Here is a 21,041-nt window from a genome sequence, read left to right on the forward strand (position 1 = left end):
GCTTTTAAAACTATTGTGGATTATTGTTTTTTACTTTTTGGGACACTATATATATTTTTTTTCAAAAACTATCTGGCTTTTTTGTACACTGATACGGTTTTTTCGGAGTTTCCTCCTGTTTTCATTAGGATATCTACCAGGAACTACAAACAAAGGCACCTGAACCTAGTCCCGCTGGACCACTGCCAAATCGCCACCCCAGCTCCAAGGCCCAGGAACAAGCCATCAACTAACCACTGGACCTAGGAGGCCTCCACCTACGCTACCAGGGTAAGAGCCCCCTCCAGTGACTTTTAAAATGTTTTATAGCAGAGTTAAGCCCGTACCGTCGAGTGGTGTAGGACGCGGACCACAGCTCACACACAACACAGCCCTACAACCCCTGATGTCTTTAAACATGCACTCATCACAATACAAACACAACCCTACACGCCGGCTAACAAACATGAACGCAGCACCCATCAACACATGGAACCAGGTACCGGACCCAGCCACCCGTACTGCGTCAAAACAAATATTTCAATTAATACAGGCTATACACCATAAACACACAACAGACAATTCATTAACTACCAACACTTTTCCACCTGGGATGATGCGTCAGGTCACCAGACTGACTGACTTCATCAAACCGGCTACACCATCAGACACCACACGTCACAAAATTAAAAACAATACAGACAACTGGATGAGAACAAACATGGCCATACTACAGGAACATTACACCAACACAATACACACCCTCGGCCGCACACCACACAACCCCATAGCCTTGCAAATAGCCACCGGATGGGCTAGGAAACGGTATGGCCAGAGACTCCGGGCAGACACTATTTCGGCTACAGAAGGTATTCTGCAGCAGCATAATACTACTAGTAACAATAATGAACCTTCTTTTAAACGGAAGAGCAGGTTGGAAGGCTCCCTCTCCACCATCCCGGAATTATCCGATGAAGAGGAATTCCCACCACTACCGGTCATCATCAGTAAGTCACCCCCTGCATTTCAGCCATATCCAATTCGACAGTTCCGGGCACCACTACTCCCCACCCCCATCCAGCGCCAGACAACACTGGATAGACTACCACCACTACCTCAACGACTCAGACATGACCGCCCATACCAGACGAACAGACAAAAGACATTCCCCTTACCCCAAACCAGGCCCCCCCTACAACCGACACTACCTGACCACCCCATACCCAAACCAAGACGAAAACCACCAAACGGACTGCCGACCTACCCAGTTTATAACAAGGGCCCTCTTCAAACACAGAGGGCACCTATACATCTTGCTTCAAAACAAACCCCTCCTGACCCAAACACCTCCACCCCTCCCTCAGTGAGGGGCAAGAAAGTAGTCTCCTGGGGACCCGAACCGGTCTCCCAGGAGGCAGAAATTACCATAAAACCCAACCCCAAACTCTCCCCTATCCTACCCTCAGTGACTAGACGGAAAACCCCAATGACACGACTACCCCTAAGCCCCAGTACCCCCGACTCACCGACAGTTAGTACAGTACCAGAACCAAGAAGACAAACACAGCAAACCCAAGCCCTTATTCACCAAATACCGGACACACATAACAATACCCTAGAACTCCAATCTATATCCCTTAACACACACAGTTTTTCAAATGTTTCGACCAGCAATCTTGACACCATTTCCTCTCTCCCCTCTACACCCACAGGTGTTGCTGGTCCCCGGATTGGCACAATGGAACAGCGAGGAGCTCCGGCAACCACAACGGGAGGTTCACCTAACATGATGAGCGGGCAATTAAAGGCTAACAATGCCATTCAAGCCCTGTCTGAGACCTCCCTACCACTACTTGGAAGTCCACCTCCCACTTGTGCCATTCGGGGATCCAGCACACCTTCACCCCCCGACGATAGCCCCGCAGGACCCTCCTCCACCTCCTCCCCATTCACCCTACCACCATACACTCCTACATCAGGTAAATACCACCCCACATCACATATCGCCCGACACACCAGGAAACTCCAGGACTGGTCTTTCAAAAGCCGTAGACCAGTCCTGGTGTTGGGGGATTCAAATATCAACAGAATCCCCCCCCACAACAACCCGGACTTACAACTGGACAGCTACCCGGGGGCCAACATGTACCATTTTCTAAAAATCTGTGAAAAAACGGTCCCCAACCCAGCAGTAAAAATAGTGGTCCTCTCCATCGGGATTAATAATAAGGACCAGGACCCCAGGCAGACCTCCTGCAAACAATTAAAATCCCTTTACAAACAGGCCCAACTTGCCTTCCCTAATGCTGACATCTACTTCCCGATAATTAACTTCTCAGACAACCTCACCATTAAACAACAACACAATCTCAAATATATAAACAACACTATAGCCACATACTTCCCATTTTTAGCAGAGATCCCCCATGACACCTTTTTAACTGAAAAAGACAACATCCATTGGAAGCCGGCCACTGCTAAACTCATCTTCAGTTACTGGTTAAAACAATTAAATTTATAATAACACCCAAACCCAAACCGGGCATAACTGCAACTACAAACCCTGTACCCCACAATGACCCCGCAGTCGACTTGGGGTGGAGCTCCACATCAAACATACTTAACCTATCCTCATTATTTACTCCGACTACAGACCAGATCCATTTATTGGAAAGGGGTCTTTCATTCATCCCACGCCCGGCAAAGTTTGACTGGGAGGAACTTCATAGGGACCTACATCAATATAACCGAAGGCTAAAAATTATTAGTCATTTTTATGGTAAACCGGACCACATCCAGACACCCTTCATCCACAAATCTAATTGGGAACCCAGCACGGCTCAATCACACACAGCCACAATAAACCTGGTGCAAAAGAACAAACAGGCCCTGCGTTACTACCGGCCCCCAGGGGACGTTGCAGACAACCTCTCGGGGCTGGAACGCAGGGCCTTAGAAGAACTTACCCAAAATCCCAATATCATCATTAAACCCGCGGACAAAGGCTCCAAAATAGTTATCATGGATAGACAGCAGTATTTACTGGAGGCAAACAGACAACTCTCAAACACTACACATTATAAACCCATTCCGTTAGACTTACAAGCTCATACTCAACCACTTCTCCGCAACATCATACAAACCCTATATGACAATAAAACCATTAACCACAAGCAAAAAATTTATTTATTCGGCCCTGACCAACCCCGCCCCCGACAGTTTTATTTACTACCAAAAATCCACAAGGAACCCCCATCATGGACCATTCCCTATGAAGTTCCCCCCGGCAGACCTATAGTTTCAGATTGTAATAGCACTTCATATCACATCTCAGAATACATAGACCATTTTCTTGGACCCCTTTCCAATAAACATCCCAGTTTCATCAAGGACACCTATCATTTCATAGACACCATCCGGCCCATGGTTGTTCCAAACCAGTCATATTTATTTACAATAGACATAGACAGTTTGTACACAAATATCAATACACAAACCGGCATCAAGGCTATCAGATCCATCTTCAATAACAACCCCGACAACAATAGACCGGACAACGAAATCATTCAACTCCTGACCCTCTGTCTCAACAATAACGATTTTTCATTCAACAACAAGCAATTCCTACAAATCCACGGAACAGCCATGGGTCAGCGATACGCACCATCATACGCTAACATCTACATGAGCGAGTGGGAGCGAGAGGCACTAGCCAAGTGCACACACCAACCCCTTACCTACCTCCGATTTTTAGACGACATTTTTGGCATCTGGCAACACGACATCTCTTTATTTTCTGACTTCATAGACACATTGAATAGCCACCACCCATCCATTAAAGTTAAATACATCATAGATCCACTACAAGTAAATTTTCTGGATACAACTGTTTTTTTTGACCGGTCAAATAATTCATCATACTCACAATTACTCACCAAGGTTTATTTTAAAACAACAGATACACACGCCCTGCTCCATAAAACAAGCTATCATCCGAAACACACATTTAAAGGTATCATTAAATCCCAAATCATCCGCTTCTACAGAATATCATCCCTGGCTATAGATCTTCATTCATCCATCTCCATCCTTTTTTGTAGTCTCAGGAAAAGGGGCTACTCAAAACGCTTCCTCCGCCAAATCAAGAACAGCACTTTGGCGTCTCTCGCTCCTACTCGCTTCATTCCCCGTATTGCTCCACCCCAAGTCCCGGTCTCGGAGGGCATCCCGCCCACAGGTCCCCTACCGCTATACCCTAACCTTAACCCTAAACCGGATCCCAACCTCAACCCAAATCCTAACCCTAACCCAGATCCCCCCAGACCTAACCCTAACCCCAATGCTCCCAAATCTAACCCTGACCCAAACCCATATCCTAACCCTAACCCACCCTCCCCCGGACCTAACCCTAACCCCAATGCTCCCAAATCTAACCCTGACCCAAACCCATATCCTAACCCTAACCCACCCTCCCCCGACCCTAACCCTAACCCCAGCTTTCCTAAGCCTAACTCTAACCCTAACCTAGATCCCCCCGGACCTAACCCTAACCCCAATGCTCCCAAGTCCAACCCTGACCCAAACCCATATCCTAACCCTAACCCACCCTCCCCCGACCCTAACCCTAACCCCAGCTTTCCCAAGCCTAACCCTAACCCAAATCCTAACCCTAACCAAACCTTCCCCAAACCTAACCCTAACCCCAACTCTCCCAATCCTAACCCTGACCCAAATCCTAACCCTAACCCCTCCGAGACCGCCATCATTCTCCGAACCAACAATCCTGACCCCAACCCCGCCATAATACCATTTATATCTACCTTTTCACACAAAATCACCGGTTTACATAGGATTATCAAGTACAACTTTACCCAGATCCAATCAGTACAGCCGGCTTTCAAAAACCATACCACCATATCAGCATACAGAAAGAACAAAAACCTCCATAGCTTATTAATACGGTCCAAGTACTCAGACAACAAACCATCAACACAAACACAGTACCATATACATTACAGAAACAGGAAATTCATTTCAAACATCCACAGCAATAAAGCTTCCCCTACATTAGGCACATTTACACTAAACACCAGTAACGTCATTTACATCATTACATGCACCACCTGCAATAAACATTACATCGGCGAAACAAAACATACCATCCTCACCCGACTCAAACAACACCTGTATAACATTGGGGAAGGCAAACTCACCACCCCCATGGTCCTTCATTTCCAACGTCATCCGGTCAGCAGTCTAATCATTTCAGGCCTAGAAGCACAGGACCACTGGACCATTGGGCAGAGAAAAAGAGCAGAGAAATCATGGATCTTCAAACTGGACACCATCATCCCAACAGGTCTAAATGACAAATAACCACCAGTCCATCTTACCTGTCCTTTGTTAAACCCCCTGTTTTTTCCACCCCCCCTTCTTTTTCCGCCAGATCTGCTGCCTGGGGACCCCCAGGACCCCCCGATCGCAACGTCAACACCGGTGGCTTCGGGAGGATTCGAACCGGGGGTCCCGGTGCCAGGGGCGTCGTCTCTGCCATTAGGCCAAATTTCTTTCAATATAGTTCTTTTTTTGTTTCATTCATTTGAAACCAACAAACTTATTTTTTCTTATAGTTTTATATATTAAAAACAAAAAACCCCCCCCCCCTTTTTTTTCAGCTGTACCCATAAAGTTCCATCAGGCAGAGAGACGCCCACCATCTGCACCAAACCAGGCAGCAGCCAAACCCACCTCTGCCTCTGCCCCTTGGTCCTTGCAGGACGTGCTCTGCCTGGGGAGCGTGCCCTGGTCCCCGGGATGAGAGAGCCGAGCCTTCCCAACTTGACCACCACCTTACTTAAACCAACTTCCCAACCGGATGAAACCTAGCAGGTCAGTAGGCCAGTGCATACAAGTCATAACCCTGAACCCTGAACCCCAACCCAAACCCAAACCCAAACCCAAACCTAACCCTAACCCTAACCCTAACCCTAACCCTAACCCTAACCATTATCCTAACCTTAACCAAAACCTTTACTCTAAACCTAACCAAGTTAACCTGACGCCTGAACCTAACGCCTGAACCTAACCTGGTAAATCTAGGCCTAACCCTAACCCTTATTCTAACCCTAACCAAGGAACCCAGGCCTAAACCTAAGATAGTAATCTGATGCCTAACCCTAAAACCTTACCCTAACCAGTTCCTAAACAAAACCGTTAATCCTTCCTAAATTACCTTAGAATTAGATTACAATTAAATTATTTGGACACACACTGGGGTTTGATCAACCTCGGCTGGGCCTCCCTCAGGTGAGGGTGTCTAGTCGTAATGGCCGAAACATCCAGTGATCCTGAGGTCAACTACTGATGATGTGTTCAATCAAACTAGGAAATCAAAATAGTGCCTATAGAAAAAAATAGTCCAACCAACTCCGTTTAAATTAAACAAACAACCACCTCGTTTTTTTTAAAAATAAATAAAAATAACCAATTTGGCAAAGGGAATATGTGAGAATGGGGGGTCTTAATGACGAGCGTCGGCCAGTGCATTGCCTTTGGCGCCCTAATCCAAACTGCCCAGTCGTTGGACGAAGCAGGGGGTGTCATCGAGATATCTCTTCTAACCCTAACCCAGCCCGAGCCATCGGACGAGCGAGCCCTCTTTGAAAAACGATTTGCATATTCCCACCAAAACAATTCTCCTCTCTCCTCCATTTCCAATAGGAAATAGGAAAACGCCTTTTTTTCTCTCTCTCTTAGGCTCCCTACACCTGCAACCAAGAATCAACGCAAGGATGTGAACTGATGGGTGACACAAAGGAGTAAAGAACTAGTCTAAGGACCCCAAATCCTCAAACATAACCCAGTGTAACTGATAACGATACTTCTAAACCACAAGAAAGGTCAGGAACAAAGACTAGAACCAGCAGAGTTTATTCAAAGCAAGAGACAGAAAAAACCCAGACCTGAGCTCTGTCTTCAAATCTGAAAAAAGATGAATATTAAGTTTCTAGAAAATAATACACCACCCAGACTTACCAGAGATCAACCTTTATAAACAAACCCTAGAGGAAATCACGAAACAATTAAAATTAGCATATTGAAAACTCAAGTATTTCATTCATTAAAAGAATCACTCTTCTCCCTTTTTTCCCTCACTTCAGTAAGTGAGAGAGTTAAAGGGGGGGACAGAGTACACAGCCCGATCCGGCGGGGGAGGGCTAGCCCGGACAGGCTTCTCTCCCTGACTCTGTTTCCCTCATTTCATTTTGTTATCACAAGAAATTAGGAATATATCAAATTTAAGATTTTAATAATTTTTAATTAATAAATTATAAATAAATTGTTTTAAATTAATGAATTATATATCGATATATTGGTTTAATGATTAATTAAGAGTTATATTACTTTGTCAGATAAATAAAACCCACAATTATTCAATTTTAAACAGGTTTAATAGATTACCATCTGGACCACCTGCAGCAATGCATTCTGGGAAAATGAACACTTCCTGAAAAAAGTCCCGTTTTTCTCTAAATATCTCTGCAGATTAGCCACACAAAATTAAAATTATAGGATAATTACCATCCCCAGAGGAAGAACTCTTAACAAAGACCATGTTAGAGTATAAAATTTAAAACGTGATAACACCATAACTAAGAGTGACTACACACAGAGTATAGTGGACACACATGCAAGCAGCACTCTAAGGCAAATCATGGAGGAATCCAAGATCAGTCTGCTGTTGTAATAAGATTAAAGCATGTCCTGGTGTCTAGCGGTGTATGAAACCCAGAACAGCACTTATAATTTAAAACTTAATTAGCTTCATAGCTCCTAGCTCCTAGCTTCTAGGTTCTAGCTTTTAGGTTCTAGCTCCTAGCTTCACAGCATTCAGCTCCTGCTTCAAAACCAACAGAAGGATGAACACCGTGATGCTTCAACCCCCACTGACCCCTGAGCAGTGTGTGAGTATGACCCAGCTGTCCTATCAAGGTCGAACTACTGAAGAGGCTTAAACCTGAAAGGATGCTCACTCCAGAGTCTCTTCTAGGACTGGAACTCAGAACCAGAGCCCTACACCTCATTCAGAATTTTAACCATTATCCTAACCTTAACCAAAACCTTTACTCTAAACCTAACCAAGTTAACCTGACGCCTGAACCTAACGCCTGAACCTAACCTGGTAAATCTAGGCCTAACCCTAACCCTTATTCTAACCCTAACCAAGGAACCCAGGCCTAAACCTAAGATAGTAATCTGATGCCTAACCCTAAAACCTTACCCTAACCAGTTCCTAAACAAAACCGTTAATCCTTCCTAAATTACCTTAGAATTAGATTACAATTAAATTATTTGGACACACACTGGGGTTTGATCAACCTCGGCTGGGCCTCCCTCAGGTGAGGGTGTCTAGTCGTAATGGCCGAAACATCCAGTGATCCTGAGGTCAACTACTGATGATGTGTTCAATCAAACTAGGAAATCAAAATAGTGCCTATAGAAAAAAATAGTCCAACCAACTCCGTTTAAATTAAACAAACAACCACCTCGTTTTTTTTAAAAATAAAAAAAACCAATTTGGCAAAGGGAATATGTGAGAATGGGGGGTCTTAATGACGAGCGTCGGCCAGTGCATTGCCTTTGGCGCCCTAATCCAAACTGCCCAGTCGTTGGACGAAGCAGGGGGTGTCATCGAGATATCTCTTCTAACCCTAACCCTAACCCTAACCCTAACCCTAACCCTAACCCTAACCTTTTCTTATAGTTTAATATATTAAAAACAAACCCCCCCCCCCCTTTTTTTCAGCTGTACTCATAAAATTTCATCAGGCAGAGAGACGCCCACCATCTGCACCAAACCAGGCAGCAGCCAAACCCACCTCTGCCTCTGCCCCTTGGTCCTTGCAGGACGTGCTCTGCCTGGGGAGCGTACCCTGGTCCCCGGGATGAGAGAGCCGAGCCTTCCCAACTTGACCACCACCTTACTTAAACCAACTTCCCAACCGGATGAAACCTAGCAGGTCAGTAGGCCAGTGCATATAAGTCATAACCCTGAACCCTGAACCCCAACCCAAACCCAAACCTAACCCTATGCCTAACCCTAACCACTTAACCCTATGCCTAGACCTGATCCTAAATCCTAACCCTAACCATTCAGAACTCTACACCTAAACCTAACCACTTAAAATCCTAAACCTAACCCTAACCATTTATAACCTAGGCCTAGACATGACCTTAATCCTAAACCTAACCATTTCTTCTCCTATGCCTAAACCTAACCACTTAACCCGATGCCAAGATCTAAAAAACTTAAAACCTAAACACCCAACCTTAACACTTAACCCTAAACCTTAAAACCCGATACCTAAAACCTAAAAACAAACTCTAAAAATTCTTAAAAAAACAAAACCAAGAATCTGTTGTAAAATTATCTTAGAATTAGATTATTATAAACTTAGCGGGACACACCCCGGGGTTTGATCAACCTTGGCTGGGCCTTCCTCGGGAGAGGGTGTCTGGTGGTAATGGCCGAAACACCCAATGATCCTGAGGTGCACTACTGATGATGTGTCACCTTTTTATATAGGACTAGAAAAACAAATTAGCCATAAAAAATAGTCCAAATTATTTTTGCAAAAACAAACAAACAAAAAAACAAATATACTAAAATACAATCCTTAGACTTCAATATAGACAAAACAAAAACAGAAAAAACCAAGGCATGCCAAATAAATAATTACTTTTATTCAAAAAACCACCTAAAACTTACAAAAAACCTAAAAATTAAAAATACATAAGGAACAATATTCAAACTACTGTTTAAACCAATTTGAAAAAAAGGGGATATGTGAGAATGGAGAGTATTAATGACGAGCGTCGGCCAGTGCATTGCCTTTGGCTCCCTATTCCAAACTGCCCAGTCGTTGGATGAAGCAGGGGGTGTCATCGAGATATCTTTTCAAAACCTAACCCTAACCCTTTGGATACATCATACCAGGCTCCACTTCCTTCAACATGACAGGTAAGAGTGCAGACAGATGCCTAACCCTGACCTGAATCCATACACTAACCCTAACCAACCCTTCCCCATGCCTAAACCTAACCAGTATTTCTCCGTCCGTCCGTCAGCACATGTGTTGACATTCCCCAAATCAGTCTATTTTACCATTTGCTCGTTCGACCCCTTCCGAACGTCGGAGAAGCTCAAGGATGGTACCGATCGATGCGCATTACCCCATTTAGTGGGGGTAGAGCCTACTTGCAAGTCTCTCCGACCTTCACCAAAAAAGTTATTCAAGAATATCTCCTCAGATTTGGGGGAATCTCGTCGGTCGACCCCTTCCGAAGGTCGTACAAGCTCGGGGATGGTACCAATCGATCCGCAGGACCCAAATTAGTCCAGACGGAACCACTTTCCAAGTCTCTCCGACCTTCACCAAAAAAGTTATTCAAGAATATCTCCTTCTCCTATGTGCTTTTATCCCTAATCCTAACCCTAACCCTGTCACATAACATTAACTGTTATTTAGCTTTTCTCCTTTTTCTTTTCAGTTCAGATGCATCACTTTATCTTGTCTCATCAAGACAGTGGATTCATATCAGCTGATGTTGGAGACAACTTGACTTTGAAGTGTTTCTATGAGGGGGATGACAAAAACATTTATTGGTACAAACAGACACTAGGGCAGAAACCTCGAATTATCTCAAAGACGTACAGACTTTTAAAAGATATTTGGTTACGGAATGATTTCATGGACAATCGACACTTCACTGTGGAATCTAATTATGTTGTGAGTCACCTAAATATCTCAGATCTGCAGCTTTCAGACTCAGCTACTTACTACTGTTTACAGCTGAATTCATCCGTCTTTGAGTTCATGGAGGGCGTCACTGTCAGTGTGAAAGGTTCAGGGTCTAACATCCAGGCTCTGGTGCATCCTCTGAGTGCATCCAGCCAGGAGGCTCAGTGACACTCAGCTGTACAGTTCACACTGGGACCTGTGATGGAGAACACAGTGTTTACTGGTTCAAGAGCTCTGAAGAACCTCAGCCAGGACTCATTTACACCCACGGAGACAGGAACGATCAGTGTGAGAGGAAACCAGACACACAGACAAACACCTGTGTCTACAACTTGTCAATGGAGAGACTGAACCGTTCTCATGCTGGGACCTACTACTGTGCTGTCGCTGCATGTGGACACATTGTGTTTGGAGACGGGACCAAGCTGGAGTTTGATGGTGAGTCTCACGTGATGAACAGTGATCACTACTCCTTAAGTTAAAAGTGTGTGACGTCTCCTGCCCTCTGCCTCTCTGCAGATGAGGTGGACTGGCTGGTGGTTTTCTTGAGTGCGACTTCAGCATTCACCACCCTGCTGAGTGTTGTACTGGCTTTCTCAATATGCATGATGAGGGTTACAGGTAAATGCTACTATCTGTTCCTCATGATCCCAGTGATCATTATATGACATTAAAAAGTCACTCTGTCTTTTCAGATCCCCATGCTCCATCCTCCAGAATGAATGCAAAGGTAAAGATGAGCTGTTGTGTTACTGTTCAAACACTTGTGCACATTGTCTGTCATGGCCAACAACATGACTGACTGTTTCTCATGCACAGGATGAGCAGAATGAAGACGACCCCTGCTACATTGTTCACAGGGAGATACAGATGAACAGATCCAAAGAACAGAGGGATGATACCTGGAGTGAATGTGTGTACTTGAGTGTGAGGCAGTAGAGCTGGACACCTTCTGTGTTTGTTTCTGTGTTTAATCACCACATTATGTCTTCACTGACATCAGAACAGTCCTGCAAAGTAGATTTTTATCTCCGTGTGCAACATGTGAAGCTTCAGCTTGCTATCATCTAAATAAAACAAGTTTAATTTTATTTTGCGTGTGCATGAATCATTTCTTTTGTGTCTGTGCATTCAAAGTAGTGCAGGTAACAGTGGACATCGTGCATCCTGCTGAAGCCTGAGCTTTCTAATGAAGCCGAGCTTTCATTATTCACAGACCACAGCTATCTGTTGGGAACATGGTGAACACGTCACATACAAGCAGTTTTTTGTAATTTACTTGTGGCCAGAAGTGTTAACACAACCTTGTGCACCAACCAAAAGTGTTATCTGTAATGAGGCGGGGTCATTTGATACTAACTCCACCTTTCTGAAGTGAGGACGTTGGGGGCCTCAGGGATCTCAGAGATGCATATCTCAAAGCCTCAATATAGGTGTGCAGTGCTAAAAAAAACAAAAACAGATCATGCTCAAAAGTCCCTATACCTTCCTCTAACCGAAAACATAAACGGACGGTGCAGCCTTCAAACTGGCCACTTCTCAGTGTTTGGCTTTTGCTCTGACTCTCTGTGGTGGATAAGGTGACAGCACTGTGACTGTGAGCAGGTTTCCGCTGGTGGAAAATGACGTCCTGTCTTTCAAACACAGGAAGACTGAAGTGTTAAACAAAGATATCTTTACAACAAATGCTGTGTGCAACGAAGGGAAAGACAGAGCAAACTGAAAGAGTTTGCAATGAAATGTAATAATCAGAGGAGAACGTATGGACAACAGCACAGAAAAGATGATTCCTCTGTTGTGTAGCTATCAGTGCATATCGAGCACATCATACGTAACACAACGTAAAAAGATGAAACCGACAAGAGAGGGAGAACAACCAGACTGTATTTGTTCTATAAGTTTGCAAATAACCCAATTTATGTTACTGCTAATACTGTTATTTTATTTTTATACGACTGATAACTATTATGTAGTATGACCCGCGACAGGAGCTTTTTTGCATCATTGCAACAACATTCATGTAATCAGTTCCTGTTTGGTAATTTGTCCTTTTCTTTTTTTTTTTAAAGTACAGCGTTTATTTCGGTTGCTGTAATGCTTTATACTGAGCTGAATTACAAAGCTTTTATTTTGAAAAGTTGACAAAATAACCAGGAAAGTAAATAATTCAGACTAATGAATCAATCACACAGGTGACAATAATACAGCCAATTCAAACTACTATTCACACTGACTGTAAAATTGGAAACACAATCCGCTTGATCACGGCTGAACTACAGCTTCATTGCATCACAAGCGAACAGCTCACTCTAAACACACATGTTTAGAACAGGCACTGCACTAGTGTACGATATGTGCACATGAAAGGCCAAAGAGAATTCTACGTAGGTGGATAATTCAACTTTCTGTCACAAGGTGTAAGAGGCAACAAGATAAACGTTCTCAGACCCTCTCGTTTGTTTGTGTCTCTGTGGTTTGAAACAGGATGTCCCCAGATCAGTAGCTTGAGGTTGATTTGTTCACTGCACCGCGAGGGAGGGTTAACAATCTGTAATCCATTTAAAGGCAAATTTCAACAACTTTATAAATCTAATCAAACGTCAGTTTTTCTGCGTCATTTGCATGCAGAATGTCTTCTCCACCCTGATGATGTCACCTGGGTTTTCTCATGTTTGGTTTCTCCAGTGGGTTTGAAGAAGTGATCAGCTCACATTGGTCGCTGTGAAGCAGCGTGGCGTCACGTGGCTGAAACAGAGAACAGGGACGACCAACTGAGGAGCCTAGAAATAGAAATGAACATTTTGTGCAAAAAGAGCAGACAACAGCTGTAACAATGAGGTTGCAGCTGATTGGCTGTTAAGAAGGTCAGTCTGCGTGACACTTTAAACATCCGTCAGGACCCCAGCAGGAAGTGTATCATTCCACTCCAAGTTGTGATTTACTTTCATTTCTATTTAATAAATGTAAAATATCTCCATATGATGACTGGACAAAGGCCAAAGGTCATGTATAGTATGGTATGTATAGTGTTTATATATAAAGAGTGATATCATCAAGAGGTCTTAAGTTGATATCGTTGTCATTTGAGGCATCTCTGCTTCCTGGACTTAAGGCACGACCTAAAACTTATATAAATGGTGAAAAAATGCTGATTATGGCAGGAATGTTGTCATCACGATGTCACTGTGAAGCCAGACAAAGACGTTTTCTCTCATAAAATCTCACCTTTACTCTGTTGATAGTACAACTATATTTTCATAAACCATTAAAGTGCAAGTTACTCTTAAACTGACACATCACAATAAAAACTGTTTGGCAAATGGAAACCTTCTTAAAAAGTGCAGGCATGAGGAAAGTGGATAATATATAATCAAATCCTGTGTAACATGCATCAAATACATGATGACAGTCCTGTGTATTGTCAGCCTGTTCCCCGCCTCTTTACACTGAGACCACTTGTCTTTGAAACACAGATCAGTGACGAACATTACAGCAGTGCTGTCGCACCATGCGCACGACAATGAACTTCACCCTCCTGTCAGCTATACTCTGGATCCTCAGTAAGTACATCTATTTTTTTTCAATATATCAACAGCCAACCTCAATGATTTTTATTGGTTTCGATCTATTTCTGTGACTTAGTCTCCTTCATCCACTTTGTTATTAGGCCTCTTTTGCAGTATCTGTCGGACCTATTGTTTAGACAAAACAGCGGTTAGCCTAAGACTGATAGAGAGACACTCCACAAATTGACTCATGCTATGTAGACATCTTGACTTTGAAGGCTTATAATACTCCTTTCTCCCCCGATGCATCAGGCAACATGATAATTAATATTCTGACATCATCCGTCTCCAGAAAAAACTTCACCCTGCAAGATTTCCATTAAAACAACCTCTCTACCCAAACGGGAAAATGTCAGAATCTTGTTTGTTTCAGGTTGGATCTCTGTCTCACGTTGTGAATTTCACGTTGTGGAGGTCCAGACCGGTGAAGAGGTCACGCTGCTGTGTACCAACTACACCAGTTCCCCCTCTCACATATCATGGTTCAGATTGGAGAACGGATCCAACACCAGTCTCATCTCCTCCATGCTCTCCCATGACACAGTTGCATTGTACTTTGATGGGTTTGAAAGAGAAAAGTTCATCATGACGTCCAACGTCAGTAACGTCTTTCTCCAAATCAAACAAGTGGATTTATCTGACTCTGGACTCTATATATGTGGCTTTAAGGTCGGCACCAACAGAAAATTCCCAGCAGTTTACAGTGCAACATATTTAAAGGTTAAAGGTAAGATTGCTGCAGAGTTTTGTCTGTGTTTTTTTATAGGGGAAATAGATTTTATGCCGTCTTGAAATAAGAGCTGGTCTGAACTAAACTACTACTAAGTTCTTGCAAAAAGAAGCCAAAGCATCTTGATCGCCGCCTAGTGGCTGGCTGCCATATAGGCCGTAAACTTTGATTCCTCCGTGTTAGTGGATGGGACATGGAGTAAACTGAAAAGTTAAAATACACATCAAATTATATTTTCCTGTTTTTATACAACGTTAGTAGTTGATAAGAAAATTATTACATGTTAAGATCTAAAAAAATGTAATATCTGCTGAAGACTTTGTGATGGTGATGGCATTTGTCTGCACAATAGGTTTTGGAGACGGGACCAAGCTGGAGTTTGATGGTGAGTCTCACGTGATGAATAGTGATCATTACTCCTTAGGTTCAAGTGTTTTGTTATTTGTTATTTGATGCTGTAAAAACAAGGTCAAACGTAGAAGTGGAGCCACGTCCATATTTATACAGTCTTTACAACGCTCAAAAGTGTATCTTTCTTGTAGAAAGGTCTGATGATCAAGCAAATCTGACCATCGAGATCCTCATGGGCGGACTGATTATCATCCTCATTATAATCATCATCGCTCTGGTTCTTAAAATCTGGAAACTTCTTACAGGTATTTATGTGTTTTTATTCCAACTTGGTCAATACAAAGCTCCCTGACTCCTGACCAGATGTGTTGTCTCTGTCATTTAGCACATAAAGAGGGACAGGATCCACAAGATAGTAAGGTAATCAAACTTGAACCATAGATTAACATTGATCCAAGTCTTTCAGTCATCAAGTAGTGGTTTCATGTAATGCCACACAGACAGCTCAGGGTGTATAAGTCATTGAATACTTCCATTTACAGAATGTGGGCTCTGATGACCTGAACTACGCAGGACTGAGTTTCCTTCCAAGAGCAGAGTGGAGCAGAAGGCCTGCTAGAGAGGGAGAGCCGGAGCCTAATGTTGTCTACGCCACCACCATGCACTCAAGAAACCACCGGAACTGAATCTCAGAGAGAAACTGAGGCGTTGTCGTCAGTCTGCTTTTGGGCTTTTGTGCTGTTTGTGGATGGGAGCAGTTGCCATCACTGTGACAAGATGTAGAGAAAAATAATTGTGATATCTGTGCCACAATTTTAAATCTTACTTAAAGTGAAGTCTTTATCTTCTTATTGTACATGTGTTTCTTGGTGCAAAAGTAAAACGGCAAAAGGCTGGAAAATACGGTGGCCCTGAGAGCTCAACGAACAGCAACTTCAGAAAACACATGCAAGTTGACAAAACACAAGCAAAGTAAGAAAACATCTTCATCAATTTCACAACACAACACAACACATTACAGAAATGCGCAGCAAATACAAAAAGTGCGGAGCAAATACACAAACGCGCTGCAAATAGAGGAGAAACGACAACGGAAGTGTTTCCAGACGACAGCTAAACGTGATGGACACTGCTGCCACAGAAGACAAAAAAACATCCAATACATCATACAAATTCGGTTCCACACACGATCCATCATCACAATCAGATGCCACCATCATCCACATTTTCAATTCAATTAAAATGTATTACCACCATCACCCAAGTGGAAGTCTGCAGTCTGGTAAAACATCACTTGTTTGACAGGAAGCGACAGAGCGGTCAAGGGTTTGGGTCAAAGGTTTGTCTGACTCTGACTAGTTCACTGTTCAGAGTCGTTTCAGAAACACATCAGCTGCTGCGTCTATATTGCTGCCATTTGCTTCAGCCCCTCCACCACCCCAGCATCCACCTATAGGCTCCCATGGGGATAATGAGTGTTTGTTCATCACTTCCATCATATCTATGTAATCATATCTGTGGGAGTGATTAAGTTGGAGCCTATAGACCTCAAACAATGACCTGTTCTACTGCTGCAATAAACATTTGAACACAAGTTGTCTGACAGAACTTCATTTAATCCCCTGCGTGTCTAAGACATTGCACATCTGCCACAACTACAGGAAGACTAGCCTTCGACTTGATGCACCATAACCACAAACAACAATGCCTTGGTGTTTCCATGCAGTGACATCAATGGCCCCACCACAGCAGCGTTCTAATTCAGTGACCTTAGCTTAACTTATGTTCTACATTAGCTTAATTTACCTTCCACATGAGTCTTAGCAGTTTAGGTTTTCATAGGATCGCCACATAGGGATTTAGTTTTCGATGGAAAGATTTAAAATGATGGAACCAACGTGCAGACTAGATTACATACCAAATGCGATTCAGTTGAGTTTCAGTCACATGTGTCGCCTAGAAACTGCTGCTGAAATGGTTCAGCTGTCTAAGGTTACTAACCACATCAGAACACTAATTATTCAACGTGAAAATACAATAAAAAATGTTTACGCCTTACTTAAATGTCTAACATTGAAAATACTACAGCGCAAACTAGTACTTGATAAGAAAAAGTATTACATGTTGACATCTAGAGAAATGTAATCTCTGCTGAAGACTTTGTGATGGTGATAGCATTTGTCTGCACCATCGTTTTTGGAGACAGGACCAAGCCGGAGTTTGATGGTGAGTCTCACGTGATGAATAGTGATCATTACTCCTCAGGTTCAAAGTGTGTGACGTCTCCTGTCCTCTTGCTCTCTGCAGATGAGGTGGACTGGCTGGTGGTTTTCTTGAGTGTGACCTCAGCAATCACCACCCTGCTGAGTGTTGTACTGGCTTTCTCAATATGCATGATGAGGGTTACAGGTAAATGCTACTATCTGTTCCTCATGATCCCAGTGATCATTATATGACATTAAAAAGTCACTCTGTCTTTTCAGATCCCCATGCTCCATCCTCCAGAATAAATGCAAAAGTAAAGATGAGTAGTGTGTTACTGATACTTGTGCACATTGTCTGTCATGGCCAACAACATGACTGACTGTTTCTCATGCACAGGATGAGCAGGATTAGCAGAATGAAGACTACCCCTGCTACATTGCTCACAGGGAGATACAGATGAACAGATCCAGAGGACAGAGGGATGATACCTGGAGTGAATGTGTGTACTTGAGTGTGAGGCAGTAGAGCTGGACACCTTCTGTATTTGTCTCTTGGTTTAATCACCACATTATGTCTTTACTGACATTAGAACAGTCCTGTAAATTAGATTTTTACCTCCGTGTGAAACATGTAAATCTTCAGCTTGTTAATATCTAAATAAAACAAGTTCAATTTTATTTTGTCTGTGCATGAATCATTTCTACTGTGTCTGTGCATTCAAAGTAGTGCAGGTAACAGTGGACGACGTGCATCCTGCTGAAGCTGAGCTTTCATTATTCACAGACCACAGCTATCTGTAGGAAACATGGTGACCACACGTCACATACAAGCAGTTTTTTTATAATTTACTTGTGGCCAGAAATGTTAACACAACCTCACATTGCTTTTGTAAGGTTTGTGTGACTTACTATCATTGTGTGTACCAACCAATATGTTATGTGCTAAAGGGGCGGGGTCATCTGGTAGAGGCTTACACACATTATGACATTAGACTGTATATAAAGTCTGGTCATGAACATATATATGTATATACATTCACTAAATATAACTTCTGAATAACAGAACCTTTGGTGGGATTTATATAGAGAGTAATCAGCTCCCCCACAACAAATCCAGAGGTGACACTTATCTTAATGATCCATTAACGGCCATTCTAACTTCCTTTTACTGTTCAGACCAATATCCTAAATCGTCTGGATATGCGTTTTGGACCCAGGGTTACCAAGATGCAGACGACCTCCATTATGTTGCTTTGAATATTAACTTCCCCAACAGGTCAAGACGACAGAGGGACAACAGAAGGTCTGAATGTGTGTACTCAGGCATAAAGCAGTGAAAGTGTGCAGTGCAGGAAACCAGAAATGATGTTGTTGCACCTGTGGGCTTTTTATACTAATACTGATGTGTCCATGGTAAACCTGGTTGTTTGGAATGGATGTTTTCTTGTCCTGTGTTAACGCCCAAATGCTACTTCAGATGTATTCCTTGTAATTAGTGAGTCCTCCTCAAACACCATCCTACCTGGTTTATCTGCACAAAGATTTTATACTTCCATACTGTTGGGCCTTGGTTCCAGTGTGCGCTCTTCAAAGTGCCATTCTATTTGTTTTCTAAAACATATTGTAATGGCAGCATCATACATTCAGATTTTAATAAACTTAATTTTAATGGAGCACAGGTTCAGCAGAGCAAGAAGACAAACAGACGGTGACAGGAGTGAATGCGTCTACACCAGTGTAAAGTAGTAGAGCTGAACATCTTACACTTCCATACATGGGGCGGTTGTGGCTGAGGGGTAGAGTGGTCTTCCTCCAACCCGAAGTTCGGTGGTGTGATCCCCAGTCTGACCCATCTGCATGCTGAAGTGTCCTTGGGCAAGATGCTGAACCCTGAATGGCCCCACATAGAACAACAAAGTGCTGCGATTAGATCCAATGTATGAATGTGTCAGTGGATGGGTGAATGTAAAACTGTACTGTAAAGCGCTTTGAGTGGTTATCAAGGCTAGCAAAAGCGCTATATAAATACAAAAAAAAATTCTATTTGCTAAACTAATTAAAGATTTTAAATCAGACGAATTGATTTGATGGTGTCAGTTGCCATATTTACCCCTCTCACTAAATATAGAAAATACTTCTTGAACTTTAGCCCAAGTTGTTTAACAGTTTGAGGATCTGTATTTAGCCTCCGTGTGGTCAAAAGACCGTCTGCTCTCTTTGTCTGACCTCTTTCAAACAGGAAGTCTCTGCAGTGTCCTCACTACACCCCAGCAGACTACTTCATGTGAACAGCAAGGAAATTAACAGAAGTTGACAAAACAAATTCACCAATACTTTCATCAAGCAGTGTTGCTGTTACTCTAATGATAGAATTGTTACCTCTGCTAAGGAGGTTATGTTTTCAACCCTGTCTTGGCTGGTTGGCTGCTTGGGAGAAGGACAGGACATGGGCCAAGAAACAACCTATTCTATAGAGATGCAGATCTGGACAAAAGGGGCTGATCCAGGATGTTTTCATCACCTCTCTTCTTTGCCTAAATTTTTGAGTAGTAGAACATTTTTTTATATATTCTATGATTTTACTGTTGACTTCAGACTTTTCGATACCAGGTGGTCCCTGTTGTCCTTCAGGTCTGAATTCACCTCTGACTTTCATGAATATATTTTAATCTCTCTCCGATTTTACCAACTGTTTGTTGTTTATTCATGTTAGACTATATATTTTTTTCACGATTTTTTCTAATCTGTAACATTTGTATCCTTATATTTGTGCTCTTCTGTTTTCTTAGACTTACTGTGTAAACATGTGGAGCCAAATCCAGGCCAAGATGTTTGATCTTGAACTTTGAAAAATAAATTGCTTTAAAAGTTTGTCTGGGTTAAATATTTTTTTGATTAACTATTAACTTGTAACCTTGTGACTGTGCTTTGAAAAATGCAATATGAAAAATTGAATATAATTGTACTAATAGTAGTTTCATGTACTCTAACTGCTTCACATGTCTCTCACCATGTAATTCTTTCAGAGAAAAATATTCATATCAGAGGAAGCAGTGATCATGTGATCAGTGTTGCCCTTCTGGCCAATCAACACAAGTCTTTAATCTTTAGAGAGGAGAAAGTGTCGGGCTGTTTGTCATTCAACACGACAATTTCACCATGAAGACATCTCCGAAGTTTGTTCTCTACCTGACATGTTTCTTCTTTGGGAAAATGGGTCAGTTGTGTGTTTTTTAAATATTCAGTCAGTCCTGAGGCTGATTACCATTTCATTTCTGTCACATAACATTAACAGTTATTATGCTTTTCTCCTTTTTCTCTATCATTCAAGAGCTCTGAAGAACCTCAGCCAGGACTCATTTACACCCACGGAGACAGGAACCATCAGTGTGAGAGGAAACCCGACAAT

At 42.7% G+C, this 21,041-nt stretch overlaps 1 pseudogene; it reads left to right on the forward strand.

Moving 5' to 3' along the window:
• The window catches only part of LOC133013760 (uncharacterized), an 85,305-nt pseudogene extending 66,336 nt beyond the window's left edge, over nucleotides 1–18,969 (forward strand).
• The last annotated feature ends 2,072 nt before the right edge of the window (nucleotides 18,970–21,041 follow it).

This window comes from Limanda limanda, chromosome 11, assembly GCF_963576545.1.
Source record: "Limanda limanda chromosome 11, fLimLim1.1, whole genome shotgun sequence".
Classification (NCBI taxonomy): domain Eukaryota; kingdom Metazoa; phylum Chordata; class Actinopteri; order Pleuronectiformes; family Pleuronectidae; genus Limanda; species Limanda limanda.